At 46.2% G+C, this 26,539-nt stretch overlaps 1 protein-coding gene across 1 annotated transcript in view; it reads right to left on the reverse strand.

Moving 5' to 3' along the window:
• The window catches only part of LOC137432196 (xanthine dehydrogenase/oxidase), a 296,924-nt gene that overhangs the window by 145,459 nt on the left and 124,926 nt on the right, over positions 1 to 26,539 (reverse strand). The gene's annotated exons all lie outside the window — the stretch shown is intronic.

A 26,539-nucleotide genomic window follows, 5' to 3' on the forward strand; every position in this document is an offset into this window, starting at 1 on the left:
AAAGGTCTGAGGGGTCTCAGCAGTCTTTATGCAATTAAGAGGGTTAATTCAGAGGGTGGTAATTTTATTTGAAGAAGAAGACGTTTCCGTCGCATATAAACATACATACATAGCAACATAACGACATACAAACGACATACGTTTGCTCTATTATAATAAGACTAGTGGGGTCACCCGTGGGAATCCCACGGGCATGGACGTGTGTGACATTTCGACATATTGAGTTAGACGGGTAACTCAATTTTTGAGGATTTTGGTATGAGGATTTTGGTCCTCATTGGTTAGATTTTTTGCAGTATGCCGTCCTGACGAGGGTTAATAAGCCTGAAATCTGGATTGGCGGCTCTGCTTGATGTTTAGCCAATGGGGACCAATGAATAAATCTCTGTCTGTTGACAGAGTGGCCGGGCTGAAGCCTCCAGAAGACCCTTTGGGTCGGAGGTGACGCTTTGGTCTAGGACTTCGGTCCACAGGAGATCGGGACAGCGCTCGTCACGCTGTTATGTTCGTTGATTATTATCCCCGCCGATCGCACCGCACCCCCTGGTTTTGGTTTGCACTGGTGGGAACGATGGTCTGTGTGGCAGACAGGCTGTTGGTTCCTTGCGGGTTATGCGGTATTTACCGTGTGAGACATAATTCGTGGCTGGTGCTCACCATTAAAGCTAGGAGGTGCTTTGATTATGATTATATATATATACATATATATATATACATATATATATATATATATATATATATATATATATATATATATATATATATATATATATATATATATATATATATATATATATATATATATATATGTATATATATATATATATATATATATATATATATATATATATATATATACATACATACATATATATATATGTATATATATATATATGTATGTATATATATATGTATATATATATATATGTCGAGATCATGCCTTTTATTGTGCCTTATGTAATTGTGGTTTGCATTTAATAATGGTTGCTTTGTGAAAAGGATTAAGCTTACTATGTTCCCTCTTGCTTTTTAACTATGCTATATTTTCCAACTGTGCCAAGGAATGTAGAAAGATAGTGAAACTGCTTGCTCTGTTAGACCCCCTCGTGAAAACGCGTCTGTCTGTCCTTGACCAAAAGCCAGCATGGAAGATAAGTTTTGAGAATGTCACGGTGCTCTTGTGCTCTTTCTCCCGCATTTTTCCCTTTGCTCATGCCAAAGAAGATAGGGTCTCGGTGGGAGATGTCGAGCCAGTTTTCCTTTGTCCGTGCTCATTTTTCAGCGGAGATTTTTTGTATAATTTTGTGTATATAAAGAAACTCTGGGTTGCCAATTTTCTAGGAGTGTATGTGGCCATGCTGTTCAATTGTGAATGGTATGACTCTTACACCCTCCACAGCGCTGTGATATTGGTTCATCATTAAATCTTGTTATCTCTTGAACTCAAGGTGTGGAACATGGTTCTATTCTCCTCAGTTTGGTGTCAGAAGTGGGATCCGACTCTGAGCGATATTTGGGAAGCAGACCCTGTGGAGACAGCGGAGAGGCTGGCCAGCACTGATTCGATTAACGTGAGCTTTCATACTGAGGGGTCTTTCCAAATTGAGCTCCGTTTACTCACCCAGGCTGTCTGTTTCCCATTTCGTCGTTCCGTGCTTGGATCACGAACAAAATTGGAATCTGGTGTGTAAGTACAGGCCTATTTGGCTCGGGTAACAAGTTGTCTATTGATGAACCAAGAAATGGGGGTCAGTTAGCAAAAGGGGGGGACTTCTTGGTAAAGCCAAGAACTTCCCAGGCAGGGCAGTCTAGAGACAAGATGGAGTTGATGGGGTTGATAGTAACCAGAGAAAGTATTGGCTGCGGACTAACGGAGGGGACCCAAGGAGGATGGCCAGGATAAGTGTTAAGCTAAGTTAAGAAGGGAGAACCCCTTTAGGAAAGCCCTGGCATGGGTGATAAGTTAGACAAGTTAGAAGCGCTATACAAGCATTGACCGCGAGTTAGCGCCGAGGGAGGACCGGATTAGGGAAATATCGGCGCGGTAAACTAAAAGGCAGGATTTTTCGGTGGATGGCCTCGGGGCGCTTCCTTGCGCCTTGTACGCATCACGAGCTGCTTCTTGCAAATGGGGGTCGTGCTGCCGTGCGCTGGGAGCGACCGCCTGGGCACATGGACGGGAAAATGTTCTGTGCACGTTAATTAAATATCTTAAGGGAGATTAAGGTATGTCGGAGTAATACTCAATCTGAAGTAAACTAGAATGATTTGAGTTCTGGAGACGGAGTGCGTGTATTCGATGCATTCGGGTGGCCGAGTCAGGCGAATAAAGGATTAAAATGAGCCAGGTAAGAAAATGATGCAACCAGCCGCATCGGGTGGTTGCACCTTCATGAAAAACTGAAGATGAGGGAAAGAATAACGTGCGGAGTTGCCGCATGGGGATGCAGCCCGGCTAGCATGGAGGCCGGCGAGATAAGCAGAAGATTGGGAGAGACCCAAAAATCCTGTGAACAGGTGCAGTTGGGATTGAGACGGACGAGTGTGGGAGAGCCGTCTGGAGAGAAAGGCGCATTATGGAACAGGAACATGCGTGAGTACGGGGGAGAACCCTGCTATGAGGTTGCTTGGAGGATGTGTGCCCAAATGCATTGTGGGCCACTTCAACTTTCCTACACGTGAGTCGTTCATGCCTTGCCAGCAAGGTGCTTCATGCGGTGTGCTATGCGCCATGTCAGTATAGTGGTCGCCTGTGACTCCTGCCATGCAATATCATGAGGAATACATTGTTTGATAATGGAATTATAAGAGGAATGCTGAATTAACGTTGATAGTAACGCGAAGTATATTAAATGAGGCGATTGACGTGGTTGAATGTAGGATTTCAAGACAATAATGAATTTCCGGTGCCAACAGGAAGTCTTGTTCTTGTCCATTGTCCATACAATGAATGATGTATAGTGTGGATGAGGTCTCTCTGAATGAGGTGGTCTACAGCGGATGAAATAGAGAATGGCAGTTGCAAGACCGAGGTACGGACGTGATGCGGAATGGCAGCTGGACGATGCATCGGCACATTTGTGTTGATCAATGCGCCGGACAACGGCTTTCCAGGCAAGCGATGGTGGTATGATTTAGTTATGAAAATGCATATGGGTTTCAGGGCAGATAATGCGACACAGGCTGCCCCACAGGCGGATGGGGGAAAGTATTGGAGAAGATAATGTGGGTCGAACGCTCATCCGAGGGATGAAAACGGTCGAGGTTTCAACTGTCGGTATATGATGAGGCTCACACCGTGCGAATGATGTGTGGATGGGTTGCGTAATGCATCCTGGAGATGCATTGGTGCATAGCCACAGGGAAGGTGCTGAGAGTGGCACGGAGTACGAGTTGGTTGTGGCAGGTGAGAAGGAATGCACACCTGGAATGGAGTGTGCGAACGACGAGTGTGTGCGGTGGTCAGGTGTGTAACGAAGCCTGGGAGCGGGAGGAATGTGCGGAAGGTGTGCACCAGGTAAAGGGTGCTGCATGATAGAGCACGCCTCCCTAGGAAGGCTGTGGGGGAAGTTATTGGTTATTTTGAGGTCCATTTCGCTCCATTTCGGATTTTAGTGAGACCCCTCTTGCAGAGGCAAGTTGTATTTTTTAAGATGACGTCTGTTTTAATTTGTTTTGGGATTTGACTTGGGATTGCGGAATGCGTTGAATAAAGGTAAGAATGACATGTGATGCTGGCGTGTGCCATTTATGGGTGCTGAGTGTACATGACTGGTGAGCGGGCGGCATGTGTGCTGAGTCCAATCGGAAGGATGGATGGTTATGGTTTCACCCGGTCTGTTTATCTGTCTGTCTGTCCGGACACGGAGCTCTTGGGGAGAGCCAGGATGGGTTGGGGTGACCAAGATGAATGTGGACAATATATTAATTGTTTGCCATTGTGAAAATTTTGCCCTCGATTTGAGACGAAGACATATGGCATTTGCTGTCCGGCTCAGGTTGGCTGGTTTCCTCAGCTCTGGAGGATCAGAGCGGGTGGATATTTTAAGCTGATACTCCTATGACAAATGTTGATACTCCTATGTGATGCGGGGTATGTGTGTGGTGATGGTGTCTGGGGCCTCGGGGTTTGCCCTTGCCTATTTGCCAGTCTGTCTGTCTGTTACATTTGACCCTCAGAAAAGGTTTCGTGAGATTTCAGAATTGGACAGCCCATGTGTTATGACATGCTTGGGTGTCTCAAAAATTTGCTGAACAGACGTGGTGCGTCAGACAAATCGATTACATTTTCGTGGGAAAGATGACTGAGAAGGACTTCAAGGGCAGGTGGGTGGTCACCTGCTGTGAATTGTGGTGGAACATTCGAGATGTCCCCTAATACAACGAGGGGACGAATTGGTTTGTAAATGACGTGTTGTGCAAGTACTTTCTCTGTAGGTAGCCAAATTCTACCTGGGGTAAGTCCAGGTGGAGAGGGGAGTTGTCTCTGGTGCCTTGCTCCACGGAGCAGTCCTGGTGTTGAGTCTCATATAATCGTGGTTAAAGTACATGTGCAAACAAAAGTGTACTTTGGTTTGTATGACTGGAAAAAAAGACAACATGGGTTTGTTTTTGGGAATGCTAGCTTGGTGGGGGTGTGAAGGTCACGGCGTGTTGGGATATCTTTGTGTACAGTTGCTGGCTTGGACTGACTTGTGTGCGGGGGAAAAAGAAAACAATTGGAACTGTTTCCGAGTAACCGTTATCTTGGTTGGAGGTTGGGATCCAGTATTCTGTTGGGAGCACGCAATCTGAACAGAATGGATTGCCATTGGCTATTTTTCAAATGATTTTATCAAAATGATGGCTCCTGAGTAAGGGGAGGGGGCAGGGGAAATATATTCACTGTAACAGGTGCATGTGATGCTGTAGGGAGGAATTGGAGGAAATCGGGTTGAATTTAAATTGAAATGAAGATTGAAAAATCCAGATGGGGCCATAACAGTGTAAGGGGAAGCGTCGTTAAATGGTAGTAGGTTTAGACAGTATTGAAAGGGTTCGTGCAATGTCATTTTGGGTGGTAACCATGCTCCAGGTGGTGGGGCAGCCGGGATACAAATGGGGGTCGGCCAATTTAAGGATGTGGATGCGCACACACCTGGAACAAGGCATGTTCCTAAAGCTTAGGTGTAAATGTTGGTTGGAAAGGGGAATGAGTTCTGGGAAAATGAATTCACTTTTTGGATGTTGTTGAATCTGTCTGTTTAAGAACATTGGGGCTTGTGGCTCGCCATTGTCTGTCTGCCAGTTATGGTGGGCAGAGGGAAGAGGGAGTAATGATGCTCCTGCCTCTTGCTTGGCAGAAGGTAGAGGTGGTGGTGGGCCAAGATGGGTCAGAATAGGCCATGGAACAAAATTGAGCTCTCAAGAGCTGAGGCGATTTTAACCTGAGGATGCATCTCTCAAGGGACCCCTGGCTGATCCGAGGTGTGAAATATGGTGACGTTGTCTTGTGGACACTTTGTGAGTGGCTAGACACGCGCCTGAAAGGGGAAATTGTATTCATAACTCATGTGGGTTGTGTCTGAAGGAAAGGTTTGGGAGGAAGTGTGAAGAAGGTCGTGGAAAGTGCAAAGATGATTGGATTGGAAAGTCGACTCAGATGGATTATTTGTCAATGACAGGTGACTGCAGGAATTGTTGAGGAAGTAGAGGAAAAGGTTGTAAAAAGTTAATGGAAAAGACAGGAAATAAAGGAAAGTGGTTAGTTATGGACTGTTGTTTTTGTGATAAGAAGGTGATACAAGGGGTTGGCTTGCACTGGGGGGACCAATGAATGTAAAGTTGTGAATTTCGTTTAATAACGTTGCGTTAGATTGCTACATGTAGAATGACCCCAATCGAGGAGGTGATTGGGGGCTGGTGAAGATTGGATCACGGCTCTGCAGACCAGGTGAACAGAACTCCACCAGGTACGTGGGAATCACATCAATTGAATTATTGCTCAAAGGGAGGTGATAGAGCAAAATGAAGAAGATTGTCATGGGGACCGCAAGGCTAACCCCCGCTCTTGCAGGGAAATGGCTTTGGGAGGCTAGTTGTTGTTGTTTTGGTAGACTCTAGGTTCTAAAACCTAAGGCAAAATGCACAGGAGGGTAGAGTTGGTGATTGCGGACGGAGATTAGCTAGAGAACTTGGAGACGATTTCGTTTATTTTTCAGATAATTTTTCCAGTGGGTATATACTGGTGTGAAATTCGCGTATCTAGGAAAGAAGGGAAAAAATGTCCAGGTATTGATAGGATAACAGTGAAATTTTGAAGGGGAGAATACCGATTATTTCCATTGACCGATTATGGTTGGGGGGGGAAATGGTTGGTAAATCATGTATTATTAGATGTAGGGAAGATGATTAAAAGGAAGGTATTTTCGGAAATTGGTGAAAGTAAATATGGCATTTGAATTTCCAGACACGACACAGGAAATGCGGCTATGAATAAGCCAACCATCTGAGAGATAAGGTAACTAAATGCCAATTGGTGGGACGGGGGGGCTAGGAATTTGATCATGGTGTGTGTAAGAAAGTATTTTTCAGGATGGACGATGAAGAAACCGCCGTCGGAAGACCATGATCTTGACCGCCGAGGCCGTCGACCTGAACGAGCCCCTGGGCGATGCCGATGTGACCGGCGCATCAGAAGACTGTTGATTTATTTGATTTATTGTGATGATTTTGTTGTAAATCCCCTGCGGGAATTGGCTAATGCTTCTTATGTATTATAAGCACACAGCTGCACATCTCCGCTTGATCGGACTATGGATCTGACTGCAATGCTGGGTCTGGCTGCCAAAGGACCTGACACTGATACTCTGGGTCCACAAGCTGATTATGCGTCCATGAACGTCTTTGACACAAAAGGAAGTCTCTCTCTTTACTTTGAATTGTAATGCTCTGTACTCTGACCAGGAACACGTGACACAAGATATTAATTACATTATGTATTCCTCAGAACAACAGCATGGACGTCGATTAACTTCGAAGATCGGCAAGGACCGGGTCTGTGCGAGGACGGGGAGCCCTTCGATTGGGGGGGGATTTCAGCCGCACCTACGCTGCTCCAAGGGTGGGCTGTTAGACCCCCCCCCCCCCCCCCCCCCCGGGCAACATCCTTGGCCGGACCAGGTGCCTTAGTTGCGGATCTGAAAAGTTAATAGATCTTCATGTTCTGGACCTTCATGTTCCAAACACGCACAACATGACACACCTTTCAAGCGTGCATGCGGGGTACTTTATGTGCGTGGCATGCCCTTGGGAGGACACACATACAACACTCAATAAAGCCCGATGTGGCCACATATAACACTATTCTCTTTTGCTTTGCAAATAAAGCCGATGTGGCCTGGTCTCTGTGATACGTAGTCTCGTAGAGACCAAATGGGGGAATGTCGAGATCATGCCTTTTATTGTGCCTTATGTAATTGTGGTTTGCATTTAATAATGGTTGCTTTGTGAAAAGTATTAAGCTTACTATGTTCCCTCTTGCTTTTTAACTATGCTATATTTTCCAACTGTGCCAAGGAATGTAGAAAGATAGTGAAACTGCTTGCTCTGTTAGACCCCCTCGTGAAAACGCGTCTGTCCTTGACCAAAAGCCAGCATGGAAGATAAGTTTTGAGAATGTCACGGTGCTCTTGTGCTCTTTCTCCCGCATCTTTCCCTTTGCTCATGCCAAAGAAGATAGGGTCTCGGTGGGAGATGTCGAGCCAGTTTTCCTTTGTCCGTGCTCATTTTTCAGCGGAGATTTTTTGTATAATTTTGTGTATATAAAGAAACTCTGGGTTGCCAATTTTCTAGGAGTGTATGTGGCCATGCTGTTCAATTGTGAATGGTATGACTCTTACACCCTCCACAGCGCTGTGATATTGGTTCATCATTAAATCTTGTTATCTCTTGAACTCAAGGTGTGGAACATGGTTCTATTCTCCTCATATATATATATATATACATATATATATATATAAATATATATATATATATATATATATATATATATATATATATATATATATACACATACATACATACATACAGTGTATATATATATATATATATATATATATATATATATATATATATATATATATATATATATATATATATATATATATATATATATATATATATATATATATATATCTATTGTTGCGGTTTTTAGAACCCCCCACTTTGTAAATATTGTAATAATCCCTCATAAATAATCCCCTGTAAATATTCCCATTTTTGTGTAAAGATCAACGGTCGCACCCTACTTAGGTCATATTGCAACACGTAGGACACCATAGGCTCTTCTTTAGTTATTTCATTAGTATGTGTTCTAGTTAAGGAGATCTGTTTCCAATAGTTGAATCTGCGTTGTATTAATCAAATAACCTAGGCCCCTTTTTCCAATCCTATTCATATTGCGGCGTAGCCTTCCTCCAAATTGGGCTCCCTTGCTTGCCAGTAGCGTTCGCTGCCTTGCTCAGCCGCCATTACGCATGCGGTCAAGCTGGAGAGGAAGGGCGGAGTGCCAGGAACGAAGGCGTGGCCCCTCAACGCCCCATCAAGGGGCGGACCGGTGAGCACTCGCGACCACTCAGGGCCGAGGCCAGCTCACCGGTAGGCGGATCCAACAGGCAAGCGGCTTGATACGTGAGTCGGCAATAAAAGCGGCTGCGTGGGACTACTTCGAGAGATGCGGGGATGAGCCAGATGAGTGAGAGAAGAGAGGTGCGCGGGAGAACGATTTGAAAGGAGTCCTTGCTTGCCGTTTAAGAACTATTGGAGGCGCACAACTGGCGAAGGCTAAGGGACAATTTGTTGCGTACGCCGCATCCCAGTCTTCCCCCCCCCCCCCCCCCCCCCGCGATATAATTCTCCGCTTACGTTAAGCGCCACGCGAAGCTGCCGGCTGCTTGCCGCGGTACGAGTGAGCACCCGGAGCGTGGACCGGAGTGGATCGCAAGCTTCGAGCAGGACCTCGACGCCTACCACCTGCCCGGACCTTTCTCTTCCTTCCCACCACCACCACCACCACCCTTTTCATGTAAGTGTGTTTGTTCTGTCCTGGGAGTGATAATTAAGAGTGTATAAGGTTTGCCCTGTGTATCTGCTTCTTCTTCTTCCCTGTACATACCCTTTCGTTTCTTCCTTGGTTTTGGTTTTGTACATAATTAATAAACCTGTGTTCTTCCTTCTTATTCTTTGGGTTTCCTCTCATCCGGTCGCTTTAGTGATTTCTCCATTGATATACGTGGCACGATTTGGCCAACGCTCAGGATCGGGTTAGTTTTATTGCTAACGGCTCGAGCTTCGGATTGCTACACCGCTCGGCAATCTTCCATCTTGTCCGTGGCTCGAGCAGAAGTATCGCCCTGCTTTGCGGAGAGGGGGGCAAAGGTATCTGGGAACCCGTTGACCAGTCACCCTGGTCAACGTCAACCCCGCAAAGGAGCGCGATATCTTCTAGGACTCGGGCGGCCAGCTTAATAGACGAGGGGATTAATCTCCCCTCGGTAAGGGGAGCACCGTAACCCGAGATCCGTAACAACATATATATACACACACACACACACACACACATATATATCTATCTATAATTCCAGTAATCTCTGTGTGTATGTGTGTGTGTATGTGTGTGTGTATTTGTGTGTGTCTGTGTGTTTGTCTGTGACCGCTGTTTCTCGACAACCACGGGTCCGATATACTTGAAACTTGCCAGGTATATTGCTGGGGACCCGAGGATGTGCCTTTTCAAGGTTTGAAATTAATCGGACAAGTGGTTCCCAAGGTATGGTCACCGTACTCGCAAGCCGTTCGCTTTGGCTTTGCGAATGGACCAAACCATTTCATGTAAATAGAGGGGGGGGGGGGGGGGTTCTACCGTACTCGCAAGCCGTTCGCTTTGGCTTTGCGAATGGACCAAACCATTTCATGTAAATAGAGGGGGGGGGGGGGTTCTGTGGTCGTTACTGCCACGTGGTTTCAAAGTTTTTTTTTGTTGTTGTTGTTTGCACGCATGTTTTTTTGCACCCACGTACGGGCACGCCCTAGTATATAATAATAATAATAATTCATTTATTTTGTATAGCGCTTTTCCAGAAGCCCAAAGGCGCTTTGACTATATATATATATATCACTATGCGACCTTCATATCAGTGGAGAACCGCCAGCAAGGTGTCCCATACAGCTGCTGCTGCACCTTGCTGGGAGCGATAAGCACCGCCTGCCACGCGGTAACGTTATCTCTGGTATCCACTCATCATATGGAGTCGACCTGGTTGCGGTTGGGAGTTACTAATAATGGTATCTGTAATCTGGTTCTCCAACCTAATGAGCGGACAACATGACGTCATCGCCATGCACGTCCGCCTTGCCTGCAAAGTTCCAGAGGAACCATCTAGCTGTGCGTCATTACGGATTATAAATACAGATACTGTCACAAGTGCATGCAAAACTCACAGTTACCGACCTGGTTTCGCCCTTGTTGGGGCTTCATCAGGGCAACGCAGTGAGGCTTTTTCCATACACTTGTAACTCTGTGAGCCTTTCGGTTTTTATATCAGTCACTATGCGACCTTCATATCATCAGTGGAGAACCGCCAGCAAGGTGTCCCATACAGCTGCTGCTGCACCTTGCTGGGAGCGATAAGCACCGCTTGCCACGCGGTAACGTTATCTCTGGTATCCACTCATCATATGGAGTCGACCTGGTTGCGGTTGGGAGTTACTAATCCGTAATGACGCACTGCTAGATGGTTCCTCTGGAACTTTGCAGGCAAGGCGGACGTGCATGGCGACGACGTCATGTTGTCCGCTCATTAGGTTGGAGAACCAGATTATAGATACCATTATGTGTATATATATATAATATATATATATATATATATATATATATATATATATATATATATATATATATATATATATATATATATATATATATATATATATATATATATATATATATATATATATATATATACAGACTTGGCATTTAATATGGAATTTTTTTTTTTCTTGACGGGTTTACTTTCTTAACTCAGCATAGCAATCTGGTGAGTTTCTTTTACACTTTGGTGATTTATTTGTTAAAAGAACCATGTCACTGATTGTCTGTCACAAAGTCAACAACAGGATTATATCACAGGTGGTGTGGCAAAATGTACAGACAGGTGCATTTGATGATTGGCTTCACAGTCGGGTACACAAGGGTTGTTGCATTCTGTATTAGTGGAAAACAACTGCTGCACGTCTCCAAAAGTTATTGCCGCTTCCTCTGGAGATGGTCCGTCAACTCGACAATGCTGTTTGTCATGGAGTGGTGGCTTTACGAAATTACGGCATGAAACAGTGTGCTATTGTTCGGCAGTATGGCATCACTCAAGGTCAGGTGTCAAAGATCCTGAAACGAAATGTTCAGAGGGGTGTCCCTACTCCAATACCGAGGCCAGGACGTCCCCGCAGAACCACAAGGAGGGATGATCGCCAGCTGCACCAGTTAGTCCGCAATGGCCATACCAAGTCAGCTAATCGGCTTAGGGCTGAGTGGCAGCAACTGACAAATGTGCCTGTATCCAGAAGGCTAGTCAACCAACGACTGGTTCAAGCAGGCTATCGTGCCAGGTGTCCCCTGAGAAAGCCACGCCTGACCAGACAACACCGCCAGCACCGATTGCAGTGGGCCAGAGAGCACCGTCAATGGCAGCCAGGACACTGGAATCACGTGATCTTCAGTGACGAGTCTAGATTTCTGGTCTATCGTCAAGATGGCCACGTCCGAGTGCGCAGACAAGTGCATGAAGCCGACAACAAAGATTGTATAGTGCCAAGAGTCCAACCTGGAGGTGGTGGGGTGACCGTTTGGGCTGCTTTTCATGCAGGGGGCAAAACTGACCTGGTTGTTCTGAATGGAAACCTGAACCAGTTCAAGTACAGGGTCATTCTGGAAGAAACATTGCTTCCATTTGCTCGTGCAGCCTTTCGAGGAAACTTTGTCTTCCAAGCTGACAATGCACGGCCTCATCGTGCTCACATGATCCAACACTTTCTTGCTGACCATGGTGTAGAGCATATGGAGTGGCCTGCCATGTCCCCGGATATGAATCCGATAGAGAACTTGTGGGCAGAATTAACGCATTAAATCGACCACTTGGACCAGCAGCCGACCTCTGTGCGTGAATTGCATCAGGCTATTGTCACTGCATGGCAAGCGATTCCTGTCCAAACCTTGGCAAATCTCGTGAACAGCATGCCTCAACGTGTACGTGCTCTCCTGAATGCTCGAGGGGGTTACACGAAGTACTGAACTGTAATTTTACTGTCCGTAATCCCAATCATAATTTAACTTTTGTTTAAAAAAAAATTTTTTTTGGCGAATGTGCAAAATAAAGAGATACTTCTGGAAAACGTACAGAGGTTTAACACAGTACTGTCCATAAATTGAGTTCGATATCAGTTTACATCACTTTCAAGGATCAATTTATTTGTTTCGAAATATCAAATGTGGTTTTTGTTTCTTTTAAAGGCCACGTTAACAAAATCTAGAATAATTTCAACATAATTCCAATGAACTTTTGGTTCGATGACATCTTGAAAAGTAAGTTCACCCCCACAAAAAAAATATTCCATATTAAATGCGAAGTCTATATATATATATATATATATATATATGTGTATATATATATATATATATATATATATATATATATGTATATGTATATATATATATATATATATATATATATATATATATATATACATATATATATATTTCTATATATATATATATATATATATATATATATATATATATATATATATATACTGAAACGCAAAAGAAACTTACCACCTTTGAAACCTTTAAATATCAACAATAACACTGCGTGTAGTAAATGTGTGAACTTATTTGTGGACAATAGTGTCCTCACTGTCAGACAAAACGGTCACGGATGGTCACTTGAACCTTCAATGGTCACTTCATAGCACAGCTGTTGAACAGCCGTTTTGACTGTCAGTGATTAGCCAAGGGGTACGGGATGATTTTAATGAGCTGCACGTGATGTCTTGATATTGGCTTTAAAAAGCCAGTGCAAAATGGGCATTTTGACCGAAAAATTTGACCATTTTGACCAACTTCAAAAGGACCGAAAAAAGGAACTTACCACCTTTGAAACCTTTAAATACCCAGAACTGAGACCTGAGACCACTCAGAACTGAGAAATTTTCAGCATGACAACGCTCGTCCCCATGCTGCTCGCTTTACCACTGCATTTCTCCAAGGCGAGAACATCAACACCATGCAGTGGCCTGCACTCTCCCCTGACCTGAATCCCATGGCGCACCTGTGGGATGAGCTTGGGAGACGCGTAGTTGGCAGGGCCAGGACACGGGCAGAGCTGCTTCAGACATTGAGGACTGAGTGGGACAGAATCCAGCAGCAATCCATCCAAAGACTGGTAGGCAGTATACGCCGACGATGCACTGCCTGTGTCAAAAACAATGGTGGCCACACAGGCTATTGAAAGAGGACTGACATTGCACCCTGTGCTGTTCTGTACTGTAGAACAAACTGATGAGATGGTGTATCTTGGTCAAAAACTTGACATGTCATCAATAAAATGCCAATGTTTCAATTAACAATTGTTGGTTTGTTTTATTTTGAACTGTTACAATTTTATTACATTTCAAACAAGTGGTAAGTTTCTTTTGCGTTTTCGGTCTTTTTGAAGTTGGTCAAAATGGTCAAATTTTTCGGTCAAAATGCCCATTTTGCACTGGCCTTTTTAAAGCCAATATCAAGACATCGCGTGCAGCTCATTAAAATCATCCCGTACCCCTTGGCTAATCACTGACAGTCAAAACGGCTGTTCAACAGCTGTGCTATGAAGTGACCATTGAAGGTTCAAGTGACCATCCGTGACCGTTTTGTCTGACAGTGAGGACACTATTGTCCACAAATAAGTTCACACATTTACTACACGCAGTGTTATTGTTGATATTTAAAGGTTTCAAAGGTGGTAAGTTTCTTTTGCGTTTCAGTATATATATATATATATATATATATATATATACATATATATACATATATATATATATATATATATATATATATATATATATATATATGCTATATATATATATACATATATATATATATATATATATATATATATATATATATATATATATATAATATATATATATATATATATATTTATATATATATATATATATATATATATATATATATATATATATATATATATATATATATGCATATATATATATATATGCTATATATATATATATATATATTTATATATATATATATATATATATATATATGCATATATATATATATATGCTATATATATATATATATATATATATATATATATATATATATATATATATATATATATATATATATATATATGCTATATATATGCTATATATATGCTATATATATATATACTATATATATATATATATATATATATATATATATATATATATATATATATATATATATATATATATATATATATATATTGTTACAGATCGCGGTTAGATGTTGTAGACCGAGCGGTTGGTGACCGCGACCTAACAAACTTACCCGATTCCACCCGAACTTTGGCCGGATCGCACCACAGCTGCCCAATCTGGAAAAGACTAAAACGACCGAATGCAAAGAGGAAAAGGAATAAAACGAGAAGACGTACAGACGAGTAATGGGGTTTATTATTTACACACACAAGCAAAAAGGAGCAATCAAGTTTTATTTACAACACATAAGACGCAGGTGACACAGTGCAAATTTTAGCTTACCTACAGACTTAATTAACCCAGGACAGAACAAACAAAAGACACTGACTCACGCGGGGAATTGCAGGAATGGCAGGATGTGGATGGCTGGAGGGAGAGGGAGGTCCAAGGGGGTCCCGCAGCACAACCGGCGCGTTTAGCAGCCGCCGTTCAGGCCAGGCCCCACGCTGCTGTTTTGGCTGCTGTTTACGTCGCGTGCTTTGCCAGGCCTTGTCCCACTCGTCTGGTCCAAACCCTCAACTCTTTCTTGTTTCTCTCACTCCTCACCACCGACTCCTCACCGCAACCAACTGACCACCGACTCCTTACCAACGCAACCACTGACCCTCCTCAGGCAACCGACTCAGACCAACTCAGACCAACTCCTTGTGACCAACTCCAGGCCTTTCTGTCTTCTGCTCTCCTCTGTAAAAACGCATCTCTTCCTGGACACGCCCTGCCTTGGGTTATATAGGCCCCCGCCCCTCAACCTTTGCGAACCTCCCCGATCGCTCTTCCTCCGCCCTCTCTAGCCGAACCCCTGGCTCATGGTTGGTCGAGTGGGGCTGGCTCACTCCTCCCCTCTATGACGAGGTGGAGACACGCCTTTCTTCCCCAACCCTACCTCGTGGCCAATGGTGGTTGAAGAAAACCGCCCAAAATGCGGAAGGCAATTGGAAGGGAGGTTTTGGGAATGGGAATGGAAGTTTTGGGAGTGGGAATGAAGGGAATCTATCTCTTTCACCGGTGCAATGGAGTATTTCTATTAATGGGAGACACAGCCTTATCCTAAAACACAGAATAAGATATAACTATCGAACATGGATATTCTATGATTGGCTGACGTGTATGCTTGTGGACTAATTATGGAACGCCCTTTTGATCTTTACACAGCTCCGGAGGCAGAAGGCACAGAATAACAATAACAACAATAATAATAATTCACACCAATTTACCACAATACAACACAATCAAAAAAAATATACAGTCCTCATATCCGCAACACTGCACCCTCCTCCTCTTAGGCACGTCCCGGGCCTACAACTTTTACTTTTAGTGTGACACGTCGGTGTAGTTCCCTCTACTTTTAACCTGATCCTGAGTGCGACAGTTTTAAAACATAAATAAATGTGTCCCGCTGCTCCATTGCACCCTGCCTAACAGACTTACGCCCACAGTTAACCGAATTGCGGAATGGTCTTCAAACTATACACTGACGGCGGGAAGCATTATTTACAATGACGCTATTTTTATTTACAAAACTAACCCAGGACCTATGATTGTTCTTTCTGGGGGGGGAGACAGTCTGCTCTGCATCGACGCACCATGAACGCACCCAAAAACGCACCAATACACACCCAAGCACCAATCGGTGCAGTCACCATTGTTCATCAATGTTCAACAATAAAATTAATTCAACAACCCCTAACCCTGCAGGTGATCTCTTGCTCTTCGGCTCCCTCTGCTGGTTATTATTATTTGTTCTTCCAGATGTTGTCATTCTTTTGCTTTGCTTACTGGCGGCCTATTTGTATTAAAACTTGCACCCAATGTGTCCTTTTTATTTATTTTATTTATGGCCCACAGGGCCGACTAGTGTGGTTCACCTGTGGGGCATCGGTGCCCTGTGGCCAAGGTCCGCCAGCAAGATTTCAGGCCCTCATGGCCGGTTCCAGCAGAGGGGCCATGCCCCAACCCATGGGGTCCATAAGTGGTGCTCGGCCACAGACATGTGGTCCATAATGTGGTGCATCGATGCAGACAGCTGGTTCTGGGAATTTCGGGCGCACAATGGCCGACCCACGCACGCTCCCCTCGGCACCCAATGGCGCACAGGTCATGTGGGAGACAAAAGGGGAAAGACAATTGAGCGAGGGGTAAGGTCACAAGGGTACACATCAATAAGGCAATGCAAGGCGAAATGCGTACGGAGGGCGAAGTGAGAAAGCTCGTCCCTACCGTACGTCACCCCCCTGTCACCTACCCTACCCTTGCCCTTACCCCATATGTACAAAAATCTACACATTTACAAATTCGTCACTACTGTCACATCTTCCCCATATTTCCCCTATACCAAATTCGTCTCCACAATCCCTCGACTTCAAAATTTGCCATCACCAATTCATCATCAGTCCTCATAAGGAGGGAGAGATGGAATTACGCACAATGTCACACCCACGTCATGATGCGTCTCAGAATCCAAACATTTGCATCATAAAAAATAATCAAAACATGGCATGGTGTGGAGTACCTGTCACCTCAGGTGAGTGGATGCAGATGGTGCGAGGAGACTTCATCCTAACTACCCTCTAAATGATTTTAACACACTTTACACTACCCAGGGTCTTCCCCTGCCAATCCATTGGCCAACTTACACTATGGGTTCTAAAAACCAATTCCCATTGACCAAACTGTGGTGCTTCTCAATTTGGGATCTCACTCCCCCGATTCATCTCCCGGTGCCTCGCACAATTTCTGGGCCGCGACGTGTAGCTCTCCCAGCAGGTCTACCCACCTGCACACCTCCACCACTGTAGTTGCCACCCGAGCTTACCTAGCTCCTCACCCTAACCTAACTAACTGGGGCAGGCCCTCTCCTGGCTCTGTCACCCCCTGGTGCCCTCTGGCACTGGGCTACCCGGGTCCGTCCTCCAGATCCTCGGGCCCCATCCACAACAACTACTACCGGCTCCCAGAGCCCACCTGCGGCCTCACCTGGCCGACATCCTCACAGTGGTGGAGTGCCCAACCAACTACACACACTAACAGGCTATACGCCCAGCCATTTCCACAACACTAATGCACCCATCCAAAGACCATTCTTTCACCCGCACCACAGATGCCAATATCCAACCACAATTTACCTATACCCTCTACCTAACACTTACACTACCCGCCCCGGGTATCCGTGATGGGGGTCCACTCTTCCCCCATTCACACCTTCGCACCATCCACTCCACTCCACAATTTCCACCATACTCACTCCACGACCATCCATTCCAATACTCCATACCATTTATTCCATACACCTGTCTTTCATTCACCTGTCGTTGCACACCTGTGCAATCCTACCTGGTGCCACCTGCACCCTCCTCCTCTTCCTGGACCATTTGGTCAACACAACACGCAATCACCACTACTCCCTCATACACTGCTCCATTCGCCTGTTCAGTTGCACACCTGTGCAATCACACCTGTTCAATCACACCTGTTCAATCCTCACACACACGGCATCATCTCTGCTAACTACTCCCCTCTGAAACTTGCGCTTCCCAGTCGTCCCTTTAAACTATTGCGCTCCCACGTCATTATAATCCACACTAATCTACCTGCGTCCCCACTACAGGTATCAGTCACTAACTAATCTTAACGTTACCTACTGTCATCTTCGCTAGGTCCCTATCAATATCCTAACCCACCCGGGCTAGTTTTCACTGCCATACACCCCATAAGCTATTGCGCATTTGCCCCCACTATGGGAAGGATGGTGGATTTGCCATCCCACCACATCGGGGGTCTCTCACTATAAATTTTGCTCGTCCAAATTCCAACCAATTCAAAAATTTTCCATTTACTGCCAATTCTACCCATACCATCATCAAATTTTGCTTTTTTCTAATTTCGGGGCCAAAACACTATCCTCATCACCCGTCTACTTATTACATCCTCTCGGTGCGCCAATTCACGTCTACAGCCCGGCTTCGTACAGCCGAGCAATGAACGCGGATTCTTTTGTGCCGGCGGCTGGATGCGTCCCGCATTCGGGGCAGGGGCGGGGGCTTACCCGGGCCGAGATCCCACGCACCACCTCGGCATGGAGCCATCCAATGTCCCGATCTCGACCTGCCGGCACGTCTCAATAGAAAGTGGTTGCCATGATGACCCGTCCTATCGGCTGCCCGCTCCGCCTAGTGGAGCCCGGACACGGCCGTTCCACGCGAGGCCCAGCGTGGATCGCGCACGGCGGTCCTTTCGAACCCGCCGTGGCTCGGATCCCCGCTGGTTCTCGCGGCACGCGAAGCCCGGCACGCACCGAGGGCCCGATTCGGCTATAAGTCGCTCTAACCGCTAAACCGGTTACCGTTGATGCTTCACCTGGACGCTTACATGCATACGCTACCCCTTTCTTGCTCATACATGCAGCCGTTCCAATGCTCCTCGTACTTTTCCTTACACACCTCGGTACACTCATTCCGCTCGCCGACTTGGTCACACACCTGACCACCGAACACCTTGGCACACATTCGTCGCTCGCACACCTCACCAACACACCTCTTCGCGCCCCTTTCTCGGTCACCTCCTTTGTGACAATCACAGGTGGGCTCTCACCCGCACACCCAACCACGTGCCTCACGACCAATTCCAGCGTGCATTCCCACTCACGCTCTACCATTCCAGGTGTGCATCCTTCCATTCCAGGTGTACATCCTCGCTCACCTGCCACAACCAACTCACGCTCCGTGTCACTCTCACTACTCTCACCTCCACTCTCGGTCGCGCACTCACCCTTACTCTCGACAGCACACTCTTTCCTCATGCACCCGTCCGTTACACACCTTTCTCGCGCACACTCTTCCGCGCATTGTCCCGTTACACCCTCTGTAACACTCACCACAGGCATGCATTCTCCCTTACTCTTGACAGCATGTGCTTTCCCCATGCACCCGTCCGTTACACACCTTTCCCGCGCATCCTCTTGCGCACACTTTTTCGTTACTTCCTCCGTAACGCTCACCACACCGCGCTTCCCTGTGCTCCCTCGCACACGCGCTTCGACCGACTCACTCTTGACGGCACACTCACTCCTCGGCGTGCACTTTTTCCTCACACACCCCATGGTCGGACATTCTCGCACACCTCTTTTTTCGCACACCTGACCTGTCGCACACTTCACCAACGGCCTCTCACGAACACCCGGATCCAAACCAATCCCCAAGCCGACTGAAGCTTTCCTCACATCATATACATTGCCACTCACCTCCGTACCTCGTCTCCGCACCTCCTTTGCCACCTGCAAACTCTTTATTTGGTTAGTGAGCATCACATTATGAGTTGAGCACCGACCTTGTACCAATTCCATTACCTCCTCCTGGATTTCTCTTTTAGTTTCTGTCCGTTCCTTCTTAATTTCACTCACCTCTTCTTCCACTTCCTCTAATTTTTGCTTCACCTCTTTTATTTCTCGGTGCGTCTCTTCAAGTTCGTCCTCTAAGGCTACCGTGACCGTCTCTATGTGCTTCCTCACCTGCCGGTCCTTTGTCTCCATTATCTCTGTCACCTCGTCCACCCTCATTGTCAGTTCCTCACGTACCATCTGACATTGCCTCTGTGTCGCTATTAATTCATTTTTTATGTCCTTTTGTGTCGCTTTTAACCCCCCGATTATTGCAGTGTTCTTTTCCACTTGGTCCGCTAGTTCCCTTTGTCCGACTGTCAGCTGTTCTACTCCCTTCGTCAGATCTTCTATTCCCCCTTGTAACTTAGCCGTATTATTCCTCACTTCTTTCTCCATACGCTTCTCACCTCGCTTTACCTCCTCGCGTAGCCCAGAGACCTCCTCACTTACACCTCGTCGTATCTCCTCCATCTGGTTCCCCATCTGTTCGATTTCCCGGGCGGATTGCTCCCCTATTTCCCGCAATTTGTCTTCCATCCTATTTTCTAACCCCATTAACCCATTTTTCACCCCCTTTAACCCATTGTCTAACCCCTCAAATTTAGCTTCTAGCCGTTCCCCCATTTCTCCCATTTTGCCCCCCATTTCGCCCCCCAATCGCTCACTATCAGCCCTCGCTCCGTCCCTCATTACCCCCATTTGGCCCCCTATCCTGTTTTCCATCCCTTTGAAATTATCGTCTGTTTTTACCATAAAGGCCATCATCTGTTTCATAAACAGGTTCAAATCCATTGGCATCTCGGGTTCGACTACCGCGACCATGGGCGTGGCTAAATTTGGTGCCGCTGTAACCACGTGCGCGAGAGCGCCATTTTGTGCACCTGATACTCCCTCAAACGCCTCCTCATTGCTCCCCTCCATTTGATCCTGGGTTACTCCTAAACCCTCTATCTCTCCCACCGGCATCCCGTCGCCTTGACCAGCCATGGCGCGATTTCAAAGTTCAGGTTTTGTAAAACAAAACAAATTTCGGCCGCTCCAAATTTTTTCTAGATGTTTTTTTTTATTTTTTATTTGGTTCGGGCTCCGAATCCCACTCCCAGACACCAATTGTTACAGATCGCGGTTAGATGTTGTAGACCGAGCGGTTGGTGACCGCGACCTAACAAACTTACCCGATTCCACCCGAACTTTGGCCGGATCGCACCACAGCTGCCCAATCTGGAAAAGACTAAAACGACCGAATGCAAAGAGGAAAAGGAATAAAACGAGAAGACGTACAGACGAGTAATGGGGTTTATTATTTACACACACAAGCAAAAAGGAGCAATCAAGTTTTATTTACAACACATAAGACGCAGGTGACACAGTGCAAATTTTAGCTTACCTACAGACTTAATTAACCCAGGACAGAACAAACAAAAGACACTGACCCACGCGGGGAATTGCAGGAATGGCAGGATGTGGATGGCTGGAGGGAGAGGGAGGTCCAAGGGGGTCCCGCAGCACAACCGGCGCGTTTAGCAGCCGCCGTTCAGGCCAGGCCCCACGCTGCTGTTTTGGCTGCTGTTTACGTCGCGTGCTTTGCCAGGCCTTGTCCCACTCGTCTGGTCCAAACCCTCAACTCTTTCTTGTTTCTCTCACTCCTCACCACCGACTCCTCACCGCAACCAACTGACCACCGACTCCTTACCAACGCAACCACTGACCCTCCTCAGGCAACCGACTCAGACCAACTCAGACCAACTCCTTGTGACCAACTCCAGGCCTTTCTGTCTTCTGCTCTCCTCTGTAAAAACGCATCTCTTCCTGGACACGCCCTGCCTTGGGTTATATAGGCCCCCGCCCCTCAACCTTTGCGAACCTCCCCGATCGCTCTTCCTCCGCCCTCTCTAGCCGAACCCCTGGCTCATGGTTGGTCGAGTGGGGCTGGCTCACTCCTCCCCTCTATGACGAGGTGGAGACACGCCTTTCTTCCCCAACCCTACCTCGTGGCCAATGGTGGTTGAAGAAAACCGCCCAAAATGCGGAAGGCAATTGGAAGGGAGGTTTTGGGAATGGGAATGGAAGTTTTGGGAGTGGGAATGAAGGGAATCTATCTCTTTCACTGGTGCAATGGAGTATTTCTATTAATGGGAGACACAGCCTTATCCTAAAACACAGAATAAGATATAACTATCGAACATGGATATTCTATGATTGGCTGACGTGTATGCTTGTGGACTAATTATGGAACGCCCTTTTGATCTTTACACAGCTCCGGAGGCAGGAGGCACACAATAACAATAACAACAATAATAATAATTCACACCAATTTACCACAATACAACACAATCAAAAAAATATATACAGTCCTCATATCCGCAACAATATATATATATATTGTAACGATTTTGAGAAGTGTATAACGATTTTGAGAAGTGTGTAACGAATTTGAGAAGTGTAACGGTTTTTGAGAAGTGTAACAATTTTGGAGGAAGTGTAATGAATGTGAAAACGTTACAATGTGAACGTTACAAACGTACGGTACCACCCTGTAATGTAAATAATGGTCGCAGTCAGCGTCCTAGTTAAATTGCATGAAAAGTACACGCAGGCCACGATATATCTTTTAAATAGTGTATTTCCTTATTCCATGGAGGCTAAGTATGTGTTTTCCCACTAGATTGACTTTGCATTGTATCAAACAAAATAAGCGTAGGCCCTTCCAATTTCCCCAAAACCTCCCTTCCAATTGCCTTCCGCATTTTGGCCGGTTTTCTTCAAACCACCATTGGCCACGAGGTAAGGTTGGGGAAGAAAGGCGTGTCTCCACCTCGTCATAAGAGGGAAGGAGTGAACCAGCCCTAACAGCCAATCAACACCGCGGTGAGTGACCCGGTAGGCGTGCCCTCGGAGTCGGCGGCTTGATTTCGCTTGAGGTGATAAAAGCGACTGCAAGGGACTGCTTTGAGAGATGAGCTGGAGATGACCCTGGGAGAGGAGCAAAGAGGCTGCACCAAAGAGAGGCGGTGAGATGCGAAACGCTCCAAGCCAAAGAAGAGAGGTACTCGGCAAGGAGACCAGCTTTGGAGAGACGCGCTGAAAGGAGGGAGACGGCCCCACCCCAGAAGAGGAGCAGGTGTGCCGAACCAGCGCGTGCCGTCGACCACAGCGGATACACGACGAGGGTTTCCCGCCAAAACCGCGAGGAATTGCGAACGGCGGCCTCCCGACCTTGCCTCCATCTCAAGCCTTACCTGCCTGCATTATCCCCTGTGTAAGTGTGAACGTCCTGTCCTGCTCGTTTGTCTTGGGGCGAAGTAAAAATGAATAGTGTAAGTTAAGGATTCGCTGTGTTACTGCTTCTTCCATCCATTGCTTGTGTGTGTATAATAAAACCTGTTCTTCCTCCGTATTCTTCTTCTTCTTCTTTTTCATTCTCTTTCGGTCGCTTTAGAGATTTCCCGATTGAATATCTGTGGGGCGATCTGGTCAGCGTCGGGTGGAATCGGGTTTTAATCGGGGAGGAACTGTTCGGACGCGGTTAAATACACCACCGCTCGGTCAATATAACATCTAAAAGCCGCGTCTGTAATTGTTACAATCCAATTTGTTACGTCCAATTGTTACAGACGCGGTGGTGGATGTTGGTTTACCGAGTGGTTTGGTATGACCGCGCCTGCACGTTTACCCGATTATACTCGAACGTTGACTAAGTCGCGCTATGCTAAATCAATGATGGAAAAGACACAACGGCTGAATTAAAATGACACGACACCAAGGGTTCAGTTCTCAAGACCTCCGGAGGAGGTTATATTAGGGCGGAAGGTCAGATTACAACGACAAGAGGGACAGCATAGAAAGGCAGGCACTTAGACACACTCTTATATTAACCCCGACAGACGACAGATAAACGGGACAAAAACTGACTCACACGGGGATTGATGGCAAGGAAAGCGGGTAGTCGATGGCTCAAGGTGCACTCTTGGCTCAAGGACAGAATCGACCCGGTCCGGTCCAATGATGCGGGGAGGTCTCTCTCTCAGCGCGAGAAGGTCGCGACTTGTCTTCTTCAGTCGGGGCGCATCTCTTTCCTATCCTCTCTCCGTCGCTTCTTAATTTCGCTCACCCCTTCTTCCACTTCTTCTAATTTCTGTTTCACCTCCTTCATCTCCTCGTGCGCCCCTTTAAGTTCTTCCTCTAACTCCACTTTATTTTTTTCTATGTGCTCCCGCACCTCCCGCTCTTTAACCTCCATCACCTCTACCACCTTGTTCATTTTTCTCGTCAAGTCCTCATGTACCGTCTGACATGGGAGACACAGCCTTATCCTAAAACACAGAATAAGATATAACTATCGAACATGGATATTCTATGATTGGCTGACGTGTATGCTTGTGGACTAATTATGGAACGCCCTTTTGATCTTTACACAGCTCCGGAGGCAGGAGGCACACAATAACAATAACAACAATAATAATAATTCACACCAATTTACCACAATACAACACAATCAAAAAAAATATACAGTCCTCATATCCGCAACAATATATATATATATATATACTATATATATATATATACATACATATATATATATATATATATATATTGTTATAGATCGCGGTTAGATGTTATAGACCGAGCGGTGGTGTAAGACCACGACCTAACAAAACTCACCCGATTATACTCGAACGTTGACTAATCGCGCTACGCTAGATCAATTGAGGAAAGGACACACGGCTGGATTAAAAAGAACACGACACCAGGGATTCAGTTCTCAAGACCTCCGGAGGAGGTTATATTCGTTCGGAAGGTTAGATTACAACTACAAGAGGGACAGCATAGAAAGACGAGCACTTAGACACACTCTTATATTAACCCCAACAGACGACAGATAAACGGGACAAAAGGCTGACTCACACGGGGATTGATGGCAAGGAAAGGCAGGCAGTTGATGGCTCAAGGTGCACTCTTGGCTCAAGGGAGAATCGACTCGGTCCGGTCCGGTCCAAAGATGCGGGGAGGTCGCAGCGCTCGGAGGTAGTCACTTGCTCTTCTTCAAGCTGGGGGCGCATCTGACCTCACATCCGGTAAGTCGCTGCGCATATCCGGCGGGGAGTGACACGCCCTCGGCTCGTTAGCTCCGCCCCAGATGGAATCGGCACGTCGCTTCTCATTGGGTGCGTGTGGGGGGGGGGGGGGGGTTACCGGCTCCGCCCTTGACGAGGGGCTGACAGGGAGCCCCTTCGTGGTAACCCCGTGGAGCGCATGGTCATGGCGGCTAACCGAGCTGGTGGGAGGACGCACACTCCCCCCGCGCGCCGTGGTTGTAGTTGTTGTTGTAGCTGTAGTTGTTGTTGTTGTTGTTGTTTGGGGAAGAAGATGGAAGGAGGTATGGGAAGGTCCTAAACTCACTACTGGTGCCATATAATCACATTCTGGTGCAACGAAGAGTCATAATTAATGGAAACGAGTCCTTAACTGACATAGACTAAGAATAACTAGCAAGATGTCCGTAAGTTGTCTACGTGAGATGCGGTGGACCTGGGCACGACATTTAATGGGGGAAAAAGGGGAAGGTCGGTTCTACAGAGTGTTGTTTACAGACAATGGGACTAGGGAATGGGGGATTGGGGATAGTTGGGGAGTATTGGGGAAATAGGGGGACTATTTACAAGCGGATATGGAGGCCAAATTCCATATTCGCAACATTGCACCCTTCTCTACCCTCGGGGCGTCCCGACCCGATAAATTTTTACCTACTTTAGTGTGGCACGCAATGTAGTTCCCTCTACTATTAACTCTACCCTGAGTGCGACAGTTTTACAGATATTCACAGATGAGTAAATATGTCCCCCTGCGACGTTGCACCCTTCTCCTCACAGAAACACACCCACAGGATAACCGAATTGCGGAAAGAATTCGCAAACTAAACATACAGCCGGTAGGGAGCATTATTTACAAGACTACGCTGATATTTACACTACGATCCAGGACCTGTTTCTGGAGGAACACATGCAGATGTTATGCATAGAGAGAGCACGCATGCCAGCATCGATACACCAACCCACGAGTGCTCTGTGGCCTACGGCCTTTAATAATGTGCAGAGCACCCCTTCCAAGCATCAAAAGCACCACCCCATAACACAGTCAGCACCATCCGGTGCACCAATAAAGTGTTTATGAATCACCGGTGGTGTCACAGCCGGCCGATGTTCTGCCGCTGGTCTTGCCTTCGTGTGGTGCACTTGGTGTTCTTGCCTCTTTCAAAAAATAAAGAAAGGCGCCAACCGCGTCCATTTCTATATTGTGGCCGTCAGGGGCCAACTAAGAGTGGTTCACCTGTTTGGCATAGGTGCCACGTTGACCCATAGGTCCTTCCACGGGTGGTGCTTGGCCGCATAAGAACTGCGGTCCATTGTGGGTGGCCACAAACATTGCGGTCCATATGGTGTATCGATCCAAGCAGCAAGCAGCGAAAGTGCAGGCCCACAACTGCGAAGCCAGCACCTCTCTCTCCTCTCTCTCTCTGCCCCAAAGCCAGATCCTCGGAGGTGGGAGACAAAAGAAGAAGACAAGTAAGTAAGGTGGTAAGGGCGCAAAAGTGCACGCAAT

This window comes from Myxine glutinosa, chromosome 8 (assembly GCF_964187855.1).
Source record: "Myxine glutinosa chromosome 8, kmMyxGlut1.1, whole genome shotgun sequence".
In the NCBI taxonomy this organism is placed as follows: domain Eukaryota; kingdom Metazoa; phylum Chordata; class Myxini; order Myxiniformes; family Myxinidae; genus Myxine; species Myxine glutinosa.